Source organism: Elephas maximus, chromosome 20 (genome assembly GCF_024166365.1).
Source record: "Elephas maximus indicus isolate mEleMax1 chromosome 20, mEleMax1 primary haplotype, whole genome shotgun sequence".
Classification (NCBI taxonomy): Eukaryota; Metazoa; Chordata; class Mammalia; order Proboscidea; family Elephantidae; genus Elephas; species Elephas maximus.
This window is the reverse complement of record NC_064838.1, coordinates 21,187,244-21,211,143: the sequence shown is the minus strand read 5'-3', so window position 1 is coordinate 21,211,143 and position 23,900 is coordinate 21,187,244. Positions and strand designations below refer to the sequence as shown.

The 23,900-nt window shown below is 40.6% G+C and overlaps 1 protein-coding gene across 1 annotated transcript in view; it reads left to right on the top strand.

The window, feature by feature from the left end:
* Positions 1-23,900, top strand: part of PDZRN3 (PDZ domain containing ring finger 3) — a 275,944-nt gene that overhangs the window by 24,498 nt on the left and 227,546 nt on the right. The gene's annotated exons all lie outside the window — the stretch shown is intronic.

The following is a 23,900-nucleotide window of genomic DNA, read 5'->3' as shown; positions in this document are numbered from 1 at the left end:
TTTTCTGATTGTGTGGAACCAGATGGAGTGTGGATGGCCTTGGTGTTAAGTTTTTGTTAAATATAGAGAAGCCAGCTTACGAGTGGCACGTCTGCGATTTGTCATGTGGACATGCATCTGTCTGGTATGCTTCAGTTATGGCTTTGTGTTGAGACCATTGGAGGGTTGTATGTTAGAACCAAATGAGCGGTCCTCGTTGTACAAATTATGACTCTATTCAGATTGGTTACCAGGGTGCCATTGTGTCCATTCTAGAATCTCCTCAGAGGGCACATTGATCCTGTTCACTTACATCATCACCAGCCTCTTCATTTCTTCAGTCATCATTTCAAACTTTTATATAGTGGTTCCATAGGTCTGTGTCGAAGGAAGTGGATATCTCAGCCTCACCGTACAGCACTTTGAAATAGAGTGACACAATGCTGTAGGATTGCTCTGAGTTGCTGAAAGGGAAAGCGTTCTCCATTGCCTCCTTGAACAGACTCTTGTTGCAGACAAAGGACTGCTTGTCTGCTGGTGTTCTTTTGACCGCTTTGATTACTCTTTCAATGAGCAAATACATGGGCTAAATTTTGTTGGATCTTCTACTAGGAAAAAATCAAATGTGAGACTCCAAGAAGTTATGCCAGATCCCAAAATAAACTCACCCACGGGCCATAGCCATAATACAGTGCATTAAGTAGGAAACCAGAAAAACAGCACTGATACCAGCGGGTGTTTGTTGTTCCAAACACATTTGTGAAGCGTCTGCATTTCCTAAAAATTTTTCACGGCCCTTTTCAAAACCTCAGACGGAGTGGGAGCTGTGATGGTGAGGTAAGCCTTGAGTGAAGTTCATGCAACCCACTGGAATTTGGCCACATGCTTCTCCGAGGAAACGAGAGCTGGGAAGACAGAACAAAGTCTTGCTTTTCCAGGCTCATCTGGATGAATTCTGCCAAGTGCAAAGCAGTGCATTTCAGAATAATTTATATCCTCAGGAAAATGTACAGCTGAATCTCACAGTGAAAACAAACTGAATGACTGAGGGCTTAAGGGTCACTTCTTTGGTGGATGGAGTGCAGTGTGGTAACTCACATACTAGAAGGATGCTTGGTTTTGTCTTAAGGGCATTATTAACGTTGTTATATTGGCCTTCACTTTGCAAAATATTCTTCAGTGTGGAGCTCTTTTTGCATGTGTTTTAGTGTCCATCTCTGTACACCCCAGGTTGGGGGAGTGGATTTTCCCTACCAGGAATTCGCTTGGGCAAGAATGCTTCCTTGAGATCTCAGATGCGTATTTACTGTCTTTTTTTTTTGTGAGAGAATACATTTTCTGAGTCTATTGTTCAAAAAGATAAGTATAGCTTCTGTTGCCAAGGGTTTGGTGGAACAGCCAGTTTCTCTAAGTAATGGAATTTCGTTGCGCTTATGTTTTGCAAATGAGAAATCTACAGCTGGGCAGGATTTTCTCTTGGCAAAGGGTGATCTGTATTTGAAATGTTCAGACAGTTTCTGGTAAGTCACATTCCCCTTTTGGATGGTATGTAAAATATTAATCATGTCCCAGCGTCGAGATGGAAAGAAGGATGATCACAATAGAGAGAACGATATATGTGTAATTACAACTGACACACCATGACCTTCTCAGTTCAATTCTAATCTCTTTTGACACAGTGATCCCCGTGACTTAAAAATATGTTCTCTAGTTCCCCTCGTCTGTGTTTGCCTTTATTACCAGGCATGAATTTTATTAAGTATGTCTTTTTTTTTTTCCCATCATTTGGAAAGTCAGTGTTTCTAGCTTTTCACCAGGTTTTTCCTTTTTTTTTTATTTAGAAGGGGTATTTTTAGGCAAGCTACTGAAGGAGCCTTGGTGGCGCAGTGGTTAAAGTGTTCGACTGCTAACCAAAAGGTCAGCGGTTGGAAACCACCAGCAGCTCTTCAGGAAAAAGATGTGGCAGTCTGCTTCTGTAGAGATTCACAACCTTGGAAGCCCTGTGGGGTCTTTATGAGTTAGAATCGACAGCAATAGGCTTGGTTTCATTTGATGAGCAAGCTACTACTAGACATTGAATGTAAGAACCTTAATGCTTGCAAATAGGTGTTTAAATTAAATCCATAGATACTAATTGAGTCTTGTCTTTACTGCAAAGTCCTACTGGTTACTCTGTTCCTACTAGTATCTGTTCCCTGAGACCAGAACAGTGGTTCTCAACCTTATCAGACCGAGCCCCATCCCCGTTGTTTTTATACCAAATGTTTTGAAATGCCTCCCATACTATCCTGAAACTCATACATACATATATGTATGTATGTGTATATATATATACACACACACACACACATACATCCATGCACGTGTAGGAGTGGGGCAGTGATTAAGAGCTTGGCTGCTAACCAAAAGGTCAGCAGTTCGAATCTACCAGCTGCTCCTTGGAAACCCTATAGGGCAGTTCTACTCTGTCCTGTAGGGTTACTATGAGTCAGAATCAACTCCACGGCAATGGGTTTGGTTTTTTTTTTTTTTTTTTGGTTATACACATGCAGTTTTAAATATAAATGTGTGTGTGTGTGTGTAGTAAGGTAATAGAAAAATAAAGGAAAGCAATTTATAATCAAATGATCTATCAGTATGTGAATGTTTGAGCACAGTGACATTAGATGGCACCGTGAAGTCGTCAGGTGCTTGTGTCTCCATGTAATCCCCCGTGGTGTGCCAGTTACAATTGCTGCCTGATATGGGAGGGTAGCGCTAGCTAGTGACTCAGGCACCATCACCATCCATGGCGCAACTTTCCACACTGAATAGATCTTGACTAAGTTCCGAGCATAGCAGAGCACACTCCTCCCTTTGATTTACACAGGATTTACACTCCTGAAATCTTCCATGTATATTTACATAGCAAAAATGACTTTGTGTTTATATATAAAACAAAGGTAGGGTCTGCACTCAGGAAATCAATTATAAAAAGGTTGTTGTTTTACCTTTTGAATGTCTGGTGGGATGATGCACGAAAGTTGTGCTGAAAGCAGAATAATTCTTTATTCCACGGGACACTTTGTGAGTTGTAGGACTCCTAGTAACCCTGGTCCCCACCCCAATCGTTATGTCAGCGAAAACGCCCCTAGAGAGGTCCAAAACTCTACCTGAGGGGTGGTGGGTAGGGGCACCAAGGAGGCTCACTCTACTAGAGATTTGTTTTATTCCATGACCTCTGGGACAGAGTGTCAGCATTCCCCCTGCACCCTGACTCCCCAAGAGCTAGCATGGAGTGGGCCCCCTGGCGTCGTACTCCCCAGACGTGATAGGAGAGCCCCGAGCTGGCCTGGACCATCTACAGATGTTCCTGAGAATCTCCCTTAGGTCAAGGGGCCTGAGCCCACGTGCTTCAGCTCTGGAGACCACCTGGGCCAAGAGCTCAGACTCTGCACTGGAACCTGTGTCCCCCATATGTCCTGAGCCAAGACGAACAGACTGTCATGCCCATCCTACCTCACATCAGTACTGAGATACAGCAAGTTCTGAGCCAGGTAAAGTCTCAACGCGTCAGTGTTTGCTTCTGCTTGTTCTTATTTTTTGTTGTTGTTCTTTTTTTTCCCTTCTCTTACCTGTGAGCTATGGAGTCTTTGGGTGGCCCAAATGATTAAACACTCAGCGACTAACCCAAAGGTTGGCAATTTGAATCCACCCAGAGGTGCCTCAGAAGACAGGCCTGGAAGTCTGGTTCCAAAAGGCAGGGCTTTGAGCTGGTTTGAACTGGTTCAGTCATGGCTGAAGAAGTGAAATTGGAACAGACGCAAATTTTTACAGCTTGGGTGATCTGGAACAATAATTGCAATGGGAAAAATGACAGGTCGAAGCCCTGGAATGGGAGACTCTAAAGAGACATGGTAAGCCCTTTTAGAAGGCTGTTGCATAAGACTGGACCCTTGGCAGGACTGTGGAGCTTGACACACACTCAAAATGGTACAGTCAGCCGCCATTTTTGAGCAGGATACCACTGTTTCTGACTCTGCTCAAAATCCAATGGGCAAGAGATTTGGTTGCTATGCAACATGAACGTTACTTTTGTTTTCTAAGAGGGAGATAGGTCTCCAGCAGGTTTTGACCTGAAATTTTTCCAGTTCTGGTTAACTCAAATTTAAAATCATTCAGGTCTGTTCTGGTTTCGCTTCCTTGGCTGCAGCTGAACAAGGGAGAACTGGTTAGAAGCCCTGCCAAAAGGTCATAAACAAACAAACAAAAAAAATGGAGCACAGTTCTACTCTGACACACGTGGGGTCACCATGAGTCAAAACAGACTCAACAGCAACTGATTTGGTTTTGATTTTTACCTTTGAGCTGCCCCAGACCCTTTCCAAAACTTCTGGCCCCACCTTTGAATCATACACTGAGTTCCTAATTGGAAACCTAAATTTAATTTCTCCATGTCTTTTGTACTCATTCTAAACTGAAGTATCACAGTGGTGTTGATTTTTCTGTGTCAGAGCTTGCTTTCTAAACTAGCTTTTTAAACTACCTTTCTAAAAATAATTCATGGCTCCTATATCTTAATAAAAAATACTACCATACATTCTAAAGGAACTATGCTTTTATTCTTTCGGATACTTTGCAACCTTCGTGGACCTCATGGGATGGAATGCACAGGAATCAAATCGACTACATCTGTGGAAAGAGATGATGGAAAAGCTCAGTATCATCAGTCAGAGCAAGGCCAGGGGCTGTCTGTGGAACAGACCATCAATTGCTCTTATGCAAGTTCAAGTTGAAGCTGAAAAAAATTAAAACAAGTCCACGACAGCCAAAAAATGACCTTGAGTATATCCCACCTGAGTTTAGAAACCATCTCCAGGAACAGATTTGATGCATTGAACACCAATGACCAGATGTTGTGGGATGACATCAAGGATGTCATACATGAGGAAAACGAAAGGTCATTAAAAAGGCAGGAAAGAAAGTAAAGACCAAAAGGGATGTCAGAAGAGACTCCAAAACTTGTTCTTGAACATAGAGTAGCTAAAGTGAACTGAAGAAATAAATGTTCATGTAAAAGAGCTGAACAGATTTTAAAGGACAGCTTGAGAAGACAAAGTGAAGTATTATAATGACAAAGTCCTGGAGTTAGAAAACCAGAAGAGAAGAACGTGCTCAGCATTTCTCAAGCAGAAAGAACTGAAAAAAAATTCAAGCCTTGAGTTTCAGTATCCAAGGATTTTATGGGCAAAATATTGAATGACTCAGGAAGCATCAAAAGAAGATGGAAGGAATACACAGAGTCACTGTACCAAGAAGAATTAGTTGATTTTCAGCCATTTCAGGAGGTAGTACACCATCAGGAACTGATGATACTGAAGGAAGGGGTTCAAGCTGCACTGAAAGCATTGGCAAAAAACAAAACTCCAAGAATCGACGGAATACCAATTGAAATGTTTCAACAGATGCAGCGCTGGAAGTGCTCATTTGTCTATGCCAAGAAATTTGGAAAACAGCTACCTGACCAACTGACTAGAAGAGATTCGTATGTGCGCCTGTACCAAAGAAAAGTGATCCAACAGAACGCAGAAATTATGGACCGATGTCATTAATATCACACACAAGTAAAATTTTACTGAAGATAATTAAAAAATGGTTGCAGTAGTACATCAACAGAGAATTGCCAGAAATTCAAGCAGGATTCAGGAGAGGAAGTGGAATGAAGGATATCATTACTGATGCCAGATGGATCTTGGCTGAAGGCAGAGAATACCAGAAAGATGTTCATCTGTGTTTTATTGACCATGCAAAGGCGTTCAGCTGTGTGGATTATAACAAATTTATGGATAACATTGCAAAGAATGGGAATTCCAGAACACCTAATTGTGCTCACGAGGAGCCTGTACATAGACCAAGAGGCAGTTGTTGGGACAGAACGAGGGGATACTGCACGGTTTAAAATCAAGAAAGGTGTGCGTCAGGGTTGTATCCTTTCACCACACTTATTCAGTCTGTATGCTGAGCAAATAATCTGAGAGGCTGGACTGTATGAAGAAGAAAGTAGCATCAGGATTGGAGGAAGAAGACTCATTAACAACCTGCGTTACGCAGTTGACACAACCTTGCTTGCTGAAAGTGAAGACGACTTGAAGCACTTACTGATGGAGATCAAAGACCACAGCCTTCAGTATGGATTATGCCTCAACATCAAGAAACAGAAATCCTCCCAACTGGATGAATAAGCCGCATCATGGTAAATGTAGAAAAGATTGAAGCTGTTGGGGATTCATTTTACTTGGATTCCCAAATCAACAGCCATTAGAGAAGCAGTCAAGAAATCAAACAGTTGGGAAAATCTGCTGCAAAAGATCTCTTTAGAGCATTAAAAAGCAAAAATATCACCTTGAGGACTAAGGTGCATGTCTCAGTCATCTAGTGCTGCTGTAACAGAAATACCGCAAGTAGATGGCTTTAACAAAGAGAAGTTTATTCTCTCACAGTCCAGTAGGCTAAAAGTCTGAATTCAGGGTGCTGGCTCCAGGGGAAGGCTTTCTCCCTCTATTGGCTCTGGAGGAAAGTCCTTGTCATCAGTCTTCCCTTGGTCTGGGAGCACCTCAGCACAGGAACCTCAGGTCCAAAGGATGTGCTCTGCTCCCGGCGCTGCTTTCTTGGTGGTATGAGGTCCCCATGTCTCTCTGCTCGCTTCTCTCTTTTATATCTCAAAAGAGATTGGCTTAAGACACTACCTAATCTTGTAGACCTCATCAATATAACTTTCGCTAATCCATCTTATTACATCATAGTGATAGGATTTATAACATATAGGAAAATCACTTAAAATGGTGGACAATCACATAGAATGGTGGACAGTCATACAATACTGAGAATCATGGTCCAGCTAAGTTGACAGATATTTTTTGGGAACACAGTTCAATCCATGACAGTGCACCTGACCCAAGCCATGGTATTTTCAGTCACTTCGTATGCATGTGAAAGCGGGGCAATAAATAAGGAAGCCTGAAGAACAGGTGATGCATTTGAATTATGGTGTTGGCAAAGAATACTGAATATACATACCAAGGACTGTCAGAAGAACAAACAAATCTGTCTTGGAAGAAGTACAGCCAGAATGCTCCCTAGAAGCAAGTATGGCGAGACTGCGTCTTACATACTTTGGACATGTTAGGAGGGATCAGTCCCTGGAGAAGGACATCATGCTTGGTGAAGTAGAGTGTCAGCAAAAAAGAGGAAGACCCTCAAAGAGATTGATTGACGCAGTAGCTGCAGCAGTAGGCTCAAGCATAGCAATTGTGAGGATGGCACAGTACCTGACAGTATTTCGCTCTGTTGTGCATGGGGTCAGTACGAGTTGAAACCACCTTGATGGCACCTAATGGCAACAGCATTCTAAGAAATACTGTTTTGGCCTTTTATTTCCTTTTAAAAGTGTAGGGAACTTCTAAACATCTTTCTAAGTAAATACTTCAAGCTGTAACTGACTCGAAGGCATCTAACAACAACAGCAACAATACTACCAGACATCCTAAAGGAGCTATGCTTTTATTCTTTCACATACTTTTCAACCTTTGGAAGAATCTTTTGAGTGCACAGTGTGGGGTAACTAAACATTTTTCCATGGGCTTTACAGTCTATTCTACATGATTATATTTTACCTAATTGTACCATAAGATACTTAGGAGAGGGTAAGAGATGAAAAATGACATCAGTTCAGTATTACCCTCAAAACCCCCAAAGGGAGGTGCTATGTGGGGAACATATTGTCTCTCAGTAAGTCCAACCAGCTGGATTCTCTCAGTATTGAATCATCTCACTGCTTCCTTATTTGAGTTCCATGTGAAGTATTTGGCTTGCTATATGAATATTCCATTTGGCAAAATGTTAACGCTGAGGAAAGCACAGGGAAACCAAGTTTTACTTAAAAAAAAAACTTAGGAATCAGCAAATTCACTTTGAGGTGTATGCTATTCTGTATATAATTTTTCTCTCGATCACTTTTTTTTTTTAAATGACACGTGGATTAAACACCCATGTGATACAATTCCACTGAATTTCTCTCCCCAAAATTAGTAGAGGCCATCCACATTTATGTGTTTTGACAGCCGTCAAGCTTCTTGAGTTGAGCTGAGGTCAATTTTGCATTGTTCCCGTCTCTCATTTGGTGGTAAGTGAACCTCTGTAAAAACTGTGTGAGTTAAATGCAATGTCTTGTTCTGCTTTGAGAGAGCAAACTTGGTTCTCTGAGTGTAGTGAAAGTGGAAGACTTAAACTGCTGCTAATGACCATTATTTTGTACAATCTTCTGTAAATACACATTCATCTTAGAAATGTTAGGTTTGAACACCCAAGGATGTGGGCACAGAAGCTGTGTAACCTCAGAGGCCATTGTGTAAACCACTTGTTCTCTGTTTTGTTTGGTCTGGGTTTAGTTGTTCTGTCATTGCTAACAAGACTGGGTTACAGTGTAGACTAGGAAGGATTAGCAATGACTTCCCTCCCAGGGCCAGGCAACTGGTAAAGCAAACTGATATTTCCCCACTTGTTAGGAGAGAAGATGATGGTCTGAGACCAGCTAAAATCACAGAATGGTATATAAACTTAGGAGACTTGGTAGCGAAGTTATTAAGTGCTCAGCTGCTAACTGAAAGGTCAGTGGTTCAAACCCACCAGCTGTTCTATGGGACGAAGATGTGACAGTCTGCGTCTTTAAAGATTATAGCTTTGGAAACCCTATGCAGCAGTTCTCCTCTGTCTTATAGGGTTGCTGTGAGTTGGAATTGACTCAACGGCAACAGGTTTTATCGCACTTACAAAAATGAATTTTTGTATACAGGCATTTAGATCCAGATTTCCCAACAATTAGCATCTTACTACATTTACTTTTCCCTTTTCTCTCTCTACTCTTTATCCCTAAATACCTCCATGTGTATTTCATAAGAATAAAGACACCCTCTTACATAACTACAGTTGCTGTTGTTGTTGTTGTTGGTTGCTGTCAAGTCGGTTCCAACTCATAGCGACCCTACTACATGCAATAGAATGAAACACTGCGTGGTCCTGCACCATCATTGCTATGCTTGGGCCCATTGTTGTCCACTGTGTCCATCATCTCATCAAGGGTCTTCTTCTTTTATGCTGACCCTCTACTTTACCAAGCAGGATGTCCTTCTCCAGGGACTGATCCCTCCTGATAACATGTCCAAGGTATGTGAGACGTAGTCTCACCATCTTTGCTTCTAAGGAGCATTCTGGTTGTACTTCTTCAAAGACAGACTTGTTCTTTTGGCAGTCCATGGTATATTCAGTATTCTTTTGCCAACACCACAATTCAAAGGCAGTAATTTCTTCTTTGGTCTTCTTTAGTCATTGTACAATTATCTAAATCAGGAAATTAACATTTATATGGCACAATTATCTAATCTACATAATTTATTCAGATTTTGCTAATAAGTCTCCATGATATCTTTTACAGCACAAGAAAATTCCAGATCTCTTTTTTCAGTTGTCATATTTCTTTAGTCTACTTTAGAGCAGTTACTCAGTTTTTGTTTTCCATGCCACTGGTATAAACTTTGTACTATTCAAAAAACATTTTTTTTTTATTCAAAAATATTTTATAGAATGTCCCTCAGTTTGGGTTTGTGTGGTGTTTCCTCATGAGTGGATTCAGGTCATACATTTTGGGCAGGAATACCACAGAAATGATACTGCGTTCTTCTCAGCACATCATGTCAGGAGTCACATGATGTTGGTATGTCTCATTATGGTGAGGTTCACCGGAACTGCTTAAGGTTCTATCTGCCAGGTTTCTCCATAATAAAGTTATTATTTTCTGCTGTATAATTGATAAATATCTTGTTAAGGAGGTAATTTGAAGTTATGCAAATACCCTGCTGCTCCTAAGACTTTCATATGTTACTTTTAGCATCCATTGACGGTTCTTACTTGAATCGATTATTATCATGATAGATCATGAATGGTGATTTTCTAACCCATTTTTCCTTCTACTTTGGCTTTCTACTGTAAGAAGGAGTGTTCCTTTCATATTTTTTCTCTCAGTCTACCTACCTACCTATCATGTATCTATGTCAGTATGAACTTGTGGATTCTTGTAATTTGGTGGCCCAGTTTTGGCTAGAAGGAGCTCTTTCAAGCTGGTACCTGCATGCTTTCAGTGTATTCCATCATTTTTTTGTTTGTTTGTTTGTTTTTAGCATTTTCTTACTTAATGGCATAACAAGATAAACCAGGCTTATCTTATCCAGGCTTTTCTTGCCCCAGCCCTAGCCCTGGAATTAGCTATTTCTCCAAGTAGGTCTGGCTCCTTTTAGTGAAGAATGGTGTTTAGAAACCAAAATCTGGGTGATAGCGTGCTCATTATGATTGGGGTTTCATTGTTTCTAGGGTGCCTCAGCAGAGAGAGCTACGGAATGGAAATGTGTACATGTAAATATACACATACCAGCACACACACACGCACCTCTATTTCTACATCCATTCATCTTTATATTTTGTAAACTGTACCTACATCCATACCTCCAATTCCAAGGCAGCCTAGTTTATTTTACCCTTCCTTGTTACATATTTGTAACTCCTAGAAGAGCTCCTTTTGAAGTAGTGATCATTGTGCTGTTTTCCTTTGAATCAAATTTTTAATCTTTGCTTAAATGTTAGCAGCGAATTAAAAATTGTTGATTAAAATTGTTACCATGATATTTTTAGCTTGGCTTGGGAGAAAAAATTATGTTATAATCCAGATGATTTTATAATTGTATTTTTCTTTTCATTATAGGGTTAAGAACCCTTTGCTATTCTGGTATCTCTTATATATATCTCTTATAAACCAAACCAAACCCGTAGCCGACTAGTTGATTCCGACTCATAGCAACCTTATAGGGCAAAGAAGAACTGCTCCATAGGGTTTCCAAGAAGCAGGTGGTGGATTTGAACTGCCGACCTTTTGGTTAGCAGCCTGAGCTCTTAACTGCTGTGCCATCATGGCTCTATATCTATGTATAGGAATCTTATTATTGCTAACCAGACACAAATATGCACAAGCCATTGTTGGATAATGTTAGTAGTAAACAGATGAGGCTATACCACACTCCCCCTGCGGCAACTGATCCTCTTTAATCACATTCACCAGAGGAGAGTGAAGAATTCTGTGGCAGCCATTCGCTGAAGAAGTAAAACCTAATTGTGTTCATTTGAAATTACTAACTCTTGCCTTAGTTCTCTAAATAATCTGTTTTGATGGAAAAGATTTAGTATAATTCAAGCAGTGTTGTGAAGAGTCCCTGTAAGGTGCAAGTATAAGCAGGTTTTGGAGACTAGTTATTAGCAATGAACTCCAATTCTTCATCTCTGGAATCGGATTAGGGTCTCATCTTACATGACAGTTTTGATTGGTTGACAGTGACATCACCGTGGACTGTGGTGTGGAAGGATTTTGAGGCCCTGCCTGGACTGAGTGGGAATGAGTGCAGTGATCATTTAGTGATGCTTGCCAAGGCACAAGGTGGGGGAGATGACATTTTGGCTGTTGTGGATTTGCTGTCTCTGGTTGGACTCACTGAAACGATGTCTTTGAAACTGCTGACATTATTGTTTGGAGGTAGTGACTTTTTTCCTTGGCATAGTCGTGTACTCGATAATATTGTATAAATCAATCTTTTGGGGTTTTTGGATGTAAAATAAATAACTTTAAGCCTGCCTTTTGCTGTTTAGTTGATTCCAACTCACAGCAACCCTATAGGACAGAGTAGAACTGCCCCATAGAGTTTCCAAGGAGTGCCTGGTGGATTTGAACTGCCAGCCTTTTTGGTTAGCACTTAACCACTATGCCACCAGGATCTCCTAAATAGTAGCATGATATTTTCTTCCTCGTGCCCCTGGGGATGCAACAGTTAAGCGTTCAGCTGCTAGCGAAAAGGTTGAGGTTTGAACCCATAGCCACTCTGCAGGAGAAAAGATGTGGCAGTCTGCTCCCATAAAGACTATAGTTTTGGAAACCCTATTTTTTATGGAGCAGTCCTAGTCTGTCCTATAGGATCACTGTGAGTTGGAATCTACTCAAAGGCACACAACAACAGCAGACCCTCTATTCTAGACACTCTTATCATTGTGGCCTTACCCCGATAGCAGTAGGAGACACCAGCAAGATTATTTAATGTTTCTTTCAAATGAAGTTGATTTTCTTAGTATTAGAAGGTATGTGTTGGGGGTAGGGTGGGGAGGAGAGCTCTGAGATTTAGCTCAAGAGCCCCAGGTTTAAGTCTCTACCTAGTTACTCACTTTGTGGTCTTGGTATCCTAAATGCCGAACTCAATTTCCTCATCTCTGAAATGGGAAGAATACTCCCTGCCTGATACGGTGTCTGTACAGATTAAGGAGATAATGCAGGTCAAAGGATTTTTTGCTGTTAAGTACAAATTTGAAGAACTGTTATTTCAAATTGAAGTTGTGGTACCTGATACAAGAACTTAATGCCAAAGCTAAAATTAAAAGTCAGCAAAGTAGTTTTAAGATTTGTTTTCCTGTTTTCCAGCAAGAATTTAATGCTGCTATTATGTGATTATCACTGGGGATGTGATTATTGAAAAAATGCTGAACTATTTTTCAGTGAGATGTACTATCCCGAATTAACAGTGTGACCCGTTAAAATCAGATATGTCATCTTTATTCCATGGTTGCCTTAAAAATAGAAACAAAAACATTGTGTATTAATTTTTGTCTAATGACTGCACATAGCTCATTGTACAGAGATTATTTATTACTGTTGTCCTCATGAGCACCTTCTGCGTATCATCTTTTTGCTATCACAGTAGCCTTTCAGTGAACGTCTGTGTAACATGGACCACTGCACACCAGTCAGATAAACATGCAAGTTAGATGAAGAAGAGGTTATATGGTATGTAACCTGTTGCCATTGAGCTGACTCCAGCTCGTGGTGACCTGGCGTGTTACAGAGTAGAACTACTCCACAGGATTTTCTTGGTTGTGACCTTCATGGAAGCAGATTCCCGGGCCTTTCTTCCATGACTCTGCTGGGTGGGTTTAAACAGCCACCCTTTAGGTTAGCAGCCCTGTGCCACTCAGCAGGCCCACAGCAGGCCCCAGTTGTATGATATAATTTGTTTATTTTTAAAACAAAACAAACCCATTGATGTCGAGTAGATGCCAACTCAGCAAAAGGACAGAGTAGAACTGCCCCACAGGGTTTTCAAGGAGTGTCTGGTGGATTCAAACTGCTGACCTTTTGGTTAGCAGCTGTAGCTTTTAACCACTGTACCACCAAGGTTTTCTTGTTTATTTTTCAGGTGTTTACTTATGTTAGTTTTTGCATAGGAAAAATACTCTGAACTAATGAACATTTTATAGTTATTATAGTTTTTTTTCTGAGGTGGAAATATGGGGGCCTTTAGATTTTTAGAGCCCCCCTAGGTGGTAGAAATGGTTAAGCCCTCAACTGTAAACTGAAAGGTTAGCAGTTCAGACCCATGCAGGGGCACCTCAGAAAAAAGTCTTGGCAATCTGCTTCTGAAAAATCAGCCGTTAAAAACCCTGTGGAACGCAGTTCTACCCTGACACACATGGGGTCGCCATGAGTCAGAATCAACTTGTTGGCAACTGGTTTGGTTTTTTTTTGGAATTTTTTTAGTTCCCTTTCTATAACCCTAGAATTCTCCAAAGTATTATTTTTATAATTCAGAAAACAATAGAGATGAAAACTCGAGGAGTGGGAGGTTTCATTTGAATTGTAAATATCACAAAGCTGACTCCAGCTTGTATTATTTCCAGCTCACTGTTCTCATTTCTAAAAGCCTCTGGCATAGGACCCCAGATATGGAAATGTGTCAGCATCTCATGCTGAAACTCTGGAGTCGGGGTGTCGCCTGCTTCTCTCTCGAAGAGCATCTCTCTCCCGTTCTGGGCCCCTGTTAGTAAAAGTTCACGCCCTGTTGGCACTGTGTACTTCTGTGGGAGTTCTGACTCCAGGAGTTTTAAATCTGTCCCTTGTGGTCATCCCTTCGTAAAAAGATTTAATTAGATCATCCACAAAGCGTTTTAAAATCAAGAATAAATCAGAAGTGACTGGTGTCCTTGTTAAATTTCCCTAATAAAGATTAGGTCAAAAAAATGAAAATGTTAGTAATTTCCTGAGGGCAACAAAACAAGACAGCAAACCCTTGGCAATAATGCAGATGAGAGATGTTTTAGATGAAGTCATTTGCTTTCCACAGGCTTTCTAGACACTTATCTTTGAGGTCTTGAGAACAACAACAAAATCTTTTAACAACATTAAGGTTTTGATTTTTTCATCTGTTGCTTTAAGACAAAAAAGCCAGATGCATTTTTATGGAATTTAGAAGGTATGGTGGGGATGGCCTGACTTAAAATGTAAATGAGGTATATGCAAAATTAGCTTTGTGGGAGAGGGACTGGGAGAACCAACCCTTCAAAGAAGTTGGTAGACATACTTTTGAAAGGCGAAATGGAAGCCCAATGCCCATAGATTAGGTGCTGTGAAGGGGAGGGAGTGATGACAATTAAGGCTTGTCAATGAGAATTGCAAATGGAAGACCCAAGGGCAGAAAGCAGCTGTCAGCACGGATTCGCAGTTATGCCACTTTCACTGGGAATGCTGAGTACCCCAGGGTGGGTAGCTGCAGTGGCGTGCTTTATTCTGACGACAGTGAATGATCCCTTTGCATTCACAGTGGATGGCAGTGGTATGAAGTTAGCCTGCCACACTGAGTGCCACGCTGTGGTCCACGGGGACCTCTGCCTTCTGCCCTCTCTTTGTCTATTTTGGTGGTCATTTGAGCTGCCAAGAGCGTGGGCCCCACCATGTGCTCCTGAGGGTGGCATTCCCTGCTGCCTTTTTAGCTCTTTTGAGGCTCTTAATTTCTGTCCTTCATCACTTTCTCTTTCCCTGCTAGTCCTAGTGAGTCATTGGACAGCCCTCGAGGTTTAAGACAACTTCTAGCCTAAGAGTGTTTGGTGTCATAGTCAGCCCCCATCACCACCCAAAAGAAACGTTCTGGTGTATTTTTAAAATGAGTTAGAAAAAAAAAAATTGAAAAAACTTACGGGGTGAAACAAAACTGATGCTGGCCATCACTCATCTAAGATGACAACTTTTTGTTCTTTTCGTTGAATGGCTCTTGCTAGGGAGTTTCTGTTTTCAGACACATTGATTTGACGATTCAGTAGCCAGATGTATGCAACCCATATCTAAAGAATTGTTATGTATTGATTAATAAAATGGGGGTGGAGGGGGTTAATTATATATACGGCCATCTCTGGGCAAGGCATGTTGAGAAATCCTCCTGCTCAGTGAAAGAGAAAGAATTAGCAGGCGCATGCTCACGTGTGGGATGCACACTGAAATCTCCCTGATATGAGAGTGGTCAGGATACACTGAGTGTGAGTGTGTCCCTGGCTCCAGGGAGTTGTATGTGAGACCTATGTATAGAGGGAGATAACTGACTAGGGTAACTAGAAAGACACTCAGTGTATACATAGTGGTTAAGAGCATGGACTCTGGAGTCAGACCTGCTTTTGAGTTCTGATTTTACTGTTTGCCAGCCTCGTGACCTTGGGCAATGTCTTATCGTCTCTGAGGGTTGGTTTTTGGTTTTGTTTTTTATAGAATATGGATGTTACATATGTCCTAACGTTGCTGTAGTAAAGGAATTAATGCATGTGTTTGAGCACTGTAAATTTAGCCCCAGAATAAACGCTGGTCACCAGGTGGCTAGCTATGCCTGGCTGTTTCCTCCAGGTCTTTAGAAGTGGACCTGGGGGGGAACTTCCAGCAAGCTGATGTTTTGATAATGGCTGGATGGCACGGTTTTATAAACCTGAAATTACAGTTGCGAAAAGACCATTTTAATTTGTTAAAAAAAAATTTTTTTTTAATTAGCGACTCTCTAAATCTGAATTAAGAGCTGCCACTTCCTAAGGCCAGTAATTGATTAATCAGGAGTAATTCTTAATTTACATCTTCGTGTGAACCACATGGTAATTCACTGCATATGTGCGGACTGAAGTGTCCTAAAAATAAAATCAGACAATTGTGGGGTCAAAATCAACTATTCTTCAAGTGCTGGAAGAGATGATGATTTCCTTTTTATGTTAATTTATGAGGAATATTGGGATTTTCTTCAAATTGTGAATAGTAGTATTGCTTTTAACACAACCTTCCCTTAAAGTTGAAAATTACATTTAATTTCTTTTTAGGGTAGTGTTTTTATGTCTTAATATTAATGCAATACATAGACTTGGAAAATTGAAAAATATGACAAAGTATTAAGAAAATAAAAACTCTCATGCCTTAGAAGCAAGGATGGTGAGGCTTTGTCTCCCATACTTTGGACATGTTATCACGAGGGACCAATCCCTGCAGAAGGACATCAAGCTTAGTAAAGTAGAAGGTCAGCGAAAAAAAGAAAGACCCTCAACAAGATGGATTGACACAATGGCTGCAAGAATGGGCCCAAGCATAAAACAACTGTGAGGATGGCACAGAACCAGGCAACATTTTGTTCCATTACACGTGGGGTCGCTATGATTCAGAGCTGACTTGACGACACCTAACAACAACAAAACTAATACTAAGCATTAACTTGACGAAAACTTTAGCAGTTCAGTTTGATGGGCTGTGGTTCTTCCATATGGAACACATAATATTTTCATTACTTGTTCTAAACTCTTGCTTAAATTAAACTGGAAAGGTTGTTCAAGTAACATGGGATTAAGTGTGATTTGGATACAGTGTCGATATTGGATTTCTGATGCTTTCTGTCATCTTTGAAATATCTGAAAGAGTCTGTGTGCTTATCTGAAGTATCTGAAAGAGCTTTGGGTGAGATAATTTAACCAATGATGGGGACTTGGAATAGAATTGAGGCAAGAGAGAAATTATAGGAGAGACTCCAGCAAGAAAAAATACTTTGCCACACTTTTATCAAACGCTTGCAGTGTCTTGGTGCTATGAATGGTGTTATTCCATCTTTATTTTCTCCATTTATTAAAAGGTAAGCTTGAAGACTAAAAAATGGAACCGCAGTCTTGTGATCTTTTAAAGGATTAGCAGTAATGATCACAAAGTTGTGGAAATTTATAATTTCTGCCTTCACATGCCCTCATCAGCATTTTGGCCCCTAGAGGACAAACTCCCTTTGGAATATGAAACAGCAGAGGGATTCACGTGATCCGAGGGGGACGAGGGTTGAAGCCTAGATTCGGCGGACTCGCGCTCCGAGAGGTGTCACCCTGGCCTCGGCAGTTGGGTTTGAATCAAGTTCTAAACCATACTTCGGATTTTATGAGCAGTTGCAGTGGAGATGACCCTGAGTCACAGTGATTCTCTGTGTGTCAGAGTAGAACTATGCTTCTAGGGTTTTCAGTGGCTGATTTATTTGGAAGTAAATCACTGGGCCTTTCTTCCGATGTGCCTACGGGTAGACTCAAACCTCCAACCTTTTGGTTAGGGCCAAGCACGTTAGCCATTTCAGTCTCCTTAACTTACTGTGCTTTGACAAGTAATATTTTAGATTGTTTAATGTTAAAGAGCTTGTTAAAAATATGTCCATGTATGAATATGCATATGAATCTGTGAATGAATATGCATGCATGAACACGTAAGCACTTTGTTGGTTTTCACCTTAGTGCTTGGTGAGATTTTTTTCCTCCATGTTGTATGAGTCACTCATTTGAGGCTTGAGACAAATTGAATGAAGAAGTTTCATGCCGTTTTGAATATAGTCTTGTGTAATAACGCCAGGTGCTCCTTGGAAACTCTATGGGGCAGTTTTACTCTGTCCTATAGGGTCGCCATGAGTTGGAATTGACTCGACAGCACTGGGTTTTTGCTTTTTATACTTTGTAAGAAATGAAGGGAGAACGCCTTGGCAGGTGGGAATACATAAAAGTGGCGGCAAAGAAATCTTTGTTTTGACAAGAGAGCTAAATTACCTGGGAAGCCCGTTCACAGGTAAGTTTCATTTGCTTGGTACATTAAGTAAATCTTATAAGTGAAATGCAGAGGGTCTCATCAGCTAACCATACTAGACTTAGCAGGATATACCGATTCAGAGAGAAGAGGACAAGGAAGAAAGTTGCTGTTTCTATTAAAATGGTATTTTTCTTTTTTCTTTCAGTTTGTTTGAGAGTGAAGTCTACGTTGAGGGTTTATTGCTTTTTGCCACAATAAGAATATGACAGGCATTCAATAATATGAGCTATCGGTAGACCTTTTGTTATAACTGAACCCAGTTCTTAGTGACCTTTTAAAACTTAAAAAGTAGAGATTTAAGAAGAGAAAAATCCAGCGTGCCTCCTTTCATTCTGAATTGGCTTCTTCCAGTCTGATTTAAACTTGATGCATGTGAGAAGTAGAAGCCAGAAGGGTAGAAAAATAACATCATATCATTTCCCAGGAGCAGCAACCTTTACACTGTGTTAAGATTACTCAAGAGAGGAAGTTAGGCCTTCTGATGTACCATGGGGCAGGGGAGAGAATCCACCCTCATCTACAGAAAATTGCAGAGCACGGTGGGTGGTGTGGTTTGTTAAGCCTGTTTGGTACTTAGCCCTGATCCTATCGAAACCAGTGCATCTCAAACTTTAGTCAGTCATATACGGTCCTCTCACTTTTTGCCATACATGTGGTACCTCCTTTGTTAAATATTTAATATTTTTCTTAAAGCAACATACTTCTGTTTAACTTTAATTTAAAAGGAAACTACTTTTCTAAGTGGAAACCCGCTGTTGTGCTCAATACATAGAACATAACAGTAAAAACAAATACAATAAAAAGATACTAGTTAAAACCAGTTGCCATCAAGTCAATTCTGATTCAAGGCAACCCCATGTCTCTCAGAATAGAACTGTGCTCCATAGGGTTTTCAGTACCTTTTATTTCTGTGGAAGTAAACTGCCACGCCTTTCTTCCCAGATACCTCTGGGTAGACTTGAACTGCCAACCTTACTGTTAGCAGCCAAGCATGTTAACTATTTGTACCACCCAGGGACTCCAACAAAAACATAAACTTAGTGAACTTAAACTACTGTTGCTTGCTGAAGTCTCTGATGCTGGGCCCTGCCTTCTCTTTGTTTAACAACAGAATAATTCTATGGGATTAGAAGTCAGCATGGTAGTTCCTTTGGAGGGAGAAGGGGCAGGAAACAGCCATGAGGAGAGCTCTGTGGTGCTAGTTCCTTCCCGTTCCTCATCTGGATATGAGTTAATGAGTGTGTTCATGCCACAGAAATGCTTCAAGATGTACACTTAAAATTTGTTCACTGTATGTGTGTTAGGTTTAGAGAAAAAAAATTTTTTTTAAGTGTTAAAAACATTTAGCCCCAAATTGAATGTCTCCTAGGTATAACGGGAAGGATTGGAGGGTTGGAAATGGAATAACTTTCTCCCTGAGGCACCTAAAATTACCTCAGGTACTTACGCGTGGACTCATCTTGCTACTGTTACCATGTATCAGTCTGAGCCAAACACTTTGTGTGGCTACTTTATTTTCTTTGGTTGGTTGAGGAATGGCGCTGTTTGTTTTTAACGATTAAAATCCACTACAGAGAGGAATAACTCCATCATCGTTAAAGGAATTTTGGAGCAAAAACATTAGCGTGTCATAGGTCAGAAATCAGGGAATCCGTCTTTGACAAACAACATTTCTTTTTTTGCTTTTATAAATTTTTGAAAAACTGTTATCTTTATGCATTCCAGTTGTAGCTATTTATAATAGCCCATTTGCTGATTGATACAGTCCAAATAAAGATAGAGGTACTGCACAGGCAGGTCCTCATGCTAGATTGCCCTCTGAAAGAGTGTTTTATGAACTTTTTTGATGCTGACTTACAGTAAGAAATGTGTTTTATATGCAGCCCTGTGCAGTACTCACAAATGTGAATGGGTTTGGTATATGTGTGTAAAAAAAATTTTTTTTTTAATTGTATGGAACATGTATCCTTACTACACATAATGCAGTCTGGTGTTTCCATTTTAGGCTTTTTTTTTTTTTTTTGCTGGTTGCCACTCTCTAAATTTCATGACCCACCCATGGGCAACGGCCCACAGCTTGTAAACTTTCTGCTTTGCGGGATGAAGTAGCACCTTCAGGGTTGACTGCAGACCTCTTTCTCTAATATTACACCCTGCAGTCTCTTGGGTCTGCTGATGGCACATCTAGGTCCTAACAGAGTCAAGGTTGATATTAACGTATTTGATTATATTTGCAAAAATAACTGTCTCTCTCAACTTTCCATTTATGAATATCTTGCCTGAGGTATAAAGTTCACAGACTTTGCACATCACCAACAGATTATGGCATTAGCTAGTGGTCACTTGTGTCATCAAGGAGCTGTGGTGGCTCAGTGGCTACGAGCTATGGCTGCCAAAAAGATCAGCAGTTTGAATCTACCAGGTGCTCCTTGGAGACCTTATGGGGCAATTCTGTTCTGTCCTGTAATGTTACTGTGAGTCAGAATCTACTCAATGGCAACAGGCTTTTTTTGTTTGTTTTTTGATTTTGTGTCATTATGGAGTACAAGGGAAACTAGGTCCAACCTTTAGAAGCCTAACTTGTTTGTTTAGCATGCAGGGTTATTTCTTCTCTCGTGGTGGAGATTTTTTATCAGCCTGATGTTTGACTGGAGCCTTTGGGATGTGCAGATGGTTAAACGCACTCACTCTGCTGTTAACCAAAGGCTTGGTGGTTCGATTCTACCCAGAGGTGCCTCGGAAGAAAAGCCTAGAGATCTACTTCTGAAAAAATCAGCCGTGGAAATCCTGTGAAGCACAGTTCTACCCTGACACACATAGGGTCACCATGAGTCGATGTCAAGTCCACAGTAACTGGTTTTCCTGAATGTTTGGTTGTGGTTGCATTGTGTGGCATGAGCTGTGATAGCCTTATGGATTTTGCTGGAAAGATCCTAAGTTATACCCAGATAGCCTTCTAATCCAGCCTCTGTTGGAGGAGCAGCCCTGTGAGGCCATCAATTCATTAGAGAAGGTCAAGGAGAGTATGGATGGAGTGAAAGCTCTGGGAAGCAGGCATAGTTGGTTGAGCTCTGTATACTCTGTATTCCTAGTATGTAGCGCTGTGCCTGGAGCAGAGCATTTGATCAGTAAACATCTGTTGCCTGACATGATTATGGATTTCAAGTCACATGATCAACTTCTGAGGGGCAGACTACAGAAGGTCTAACATTAGAAGCATAAAAGGCAGGTGACAGTGTGTCCTGAGGCCTTGGGGACATTTGATACTTTGACAACACCTCCTGCAGACAGGTGGAATCTGCCAGCTGCTCTCACAGAAATAGCAGCAGGTTAAAATAGACATCTCTCTCAGGGTCAGGAGGAATTCAGGAGTAGAGTGCCTTCATTTGGAACCAAGGAAGCAAATGGGCTTGCCAGGGAGAAATAGCTGTTTTCATTAAAAAAAAGAAAAAAGATAAATACAGTGGTGTCATAAGGAGAAAGCCAGGGGTTCAATTGTTGGTAAACCATGCTGGGTTTTATAAGCTAACCTTGAAAAGAAAAAGTGTGCTGCGTTCATGAGTTCCATTAAGTAAAGATTTTTCTTAGTCATGTTTAGTAATGAGATTTAAGAAATTGTGTTATCTCTGGTTAACTCACTTTATGCGAGATAGAGTATGTATTTCCTTTAGTGGTTGTGCCTTTTGGTTATGAAGCCTCAGGCTTTGCAGCCATTATTTGGAGAATATTTAACATTAGTCACCTTTGTCCTCTCCTGTCTCATTGACTTGGATCTTGTCTTCGAGCAGGGCCCTGTTTTAACAACACAAAATTGATACCAACTAAGTTCTGGAAAATACCTAAGCTAGGGTTTACTCACTTCTATTATGAGTTCGCCATTTTCTTAGATGGGAGTGTAGCCATTATCGCTGCCACAGAATTTTCATACACATTCTGGGAAATAATTCCTCTGCCACTGTTGTTTAATTAAACCGAGTTGTCAATGAAGCGATAAACCACGGTGGAACTTTCTGAGAGCTTCTCTGGAGTGGAAGGCAAATGAGAGCATTAAATAAAGGTCTTGGGAAAGGTTTACGCTGAATCTTGCTACCTGCCCACATCCCAGGAGGGATTTGAAGAGCGAAATGATGTTTAAAGCCTGTTGCTGTAAACAGAAACACGTTTGTTTTACCTTTTCACTGTTAATGTATCTGTCTAAATGTTTGAGATTTGTGTTCTGTGCCGAACTAGTTAGAAAAGGTGACAGGCTGAAAATAGATGAACGTACTCTTAGTATTAATATTGATATTATGTGTAATGTAAATATTGATATAAATGAAGAAATTAAGTACAAATTTCTTAATGTTGCCCGGTGCATTTTCTAATAACATCTTGTTAACAGAAACGTTAAAACTTGAATTCCTGGGTTTTAGAATGCTAAAAATAATAGAGACCAAAACTCTTAGTTTTTCCTTTAAAGACTTCAGGCAAAGTTGGAAACGGAAATTGTTCAGAGTTGGACACCTGCTTCTATGTCTATTTATCAGCCAATTTTGTAGGCAGCCTAGGCGCAAATGAAAATACATTTTGAAAAGAAGAATTATTAAAGAATTCAAAAGGAGAAGATAAAACAGAAACAGTACCATTCCCCTGCCCTGTGGGGATGTGAGATGGCAGAGTTCATACAAATGGACACATTTTAGGAAGCGGTATCTCTGTTACAGAATTTGACATGATTGTGGTAAGCCCTGGGCATAAGTAGCCCCTTTTGCTAAAATTCATTGATAATTCTGAATGTATTTAAAGTAGCACTTTGCTTAGCTTGATATCCTAACAAGAATAAACAATATTGGTGATGGAATTCAACAGAGTATTTGTATTTACTTCAGAGAGACTGGAATTTGGTTGTTTAAGACTATCCCATTAGTATCACTAGAATCTGAACCAGAATTATTCTAGAGGAGTCAAAATAACTGTTATATGTGGCTTAAAAAAACACACACACTTTATTATTATTAGTAATGATATTTTCCTTCTTTTTTCCCCTAAATCAATTTCCATTTGTCTATAACACATATACATACAGACACATAGTTACACATACACGCACCGTAAATTGGAGCACCCCATATTCTTAATAGAGAGAGAATTTGGTAACTTCTGCTGGAAATGTAGTCATTTTCTTAATTGACCAAAACGTGTGTTAGCGGCCAAGTTCATCTCCAAAGTAGATGGTATCTGCCTGTCACTGTCCTGTTTCCTGGGTGGAGGTAGTCCTTTTTTTCCCCTCCTTCTTCTTTCCTAACTTAACCTTATGGCACCTGCAGTTCAGTAGCTACCATGGAAGACGCTACGGTAACAAGGATGCCAGATTCCGCTCATTAAGAGCACTGAAGCAAAACTCCAGTTATAAATGCCTGCTTTTTTTCCCCTTTCTTTGACTTCTTCCTCCCCTCATTTACCATACCAGGGAGAGGGACTGCCCTGGCCTTGTCAGAGAGAAAGTAGCTGCCATGGCCTTGGAAGCCAAAGCATAAAGCAGATTGTTGGTGGGTTCATGTTACAGACCACCTCGTAGAGAATGCTAGAACTTCAAGTCTTTTAGGTCTTTGAGGAAACTGAAATGCCATTTTGATGTTATTTAGGAGTGATGACAGTGGTGGGAGACGTGTTCCTCAGCATGTCTGGTTTCTGGAGATTTGAAATAAGTTGTTTGTTGGTGACACTAAGGTCACCTGTATGTTCAGTAAGCCGGTTGTATGATTCCCATGAACAGAGCCTAACATGGGACCATTCATGCCATCATAAGCTCATGCGATATTCACTGTCATGAGCTGGTCCCCTGGGAAAGGGGTGCAGACTCCTGCTGTGACCGGGCAAAGGACTGTGGCTGCAGACAAGCACAGGCTGGAGACTGCTCTGT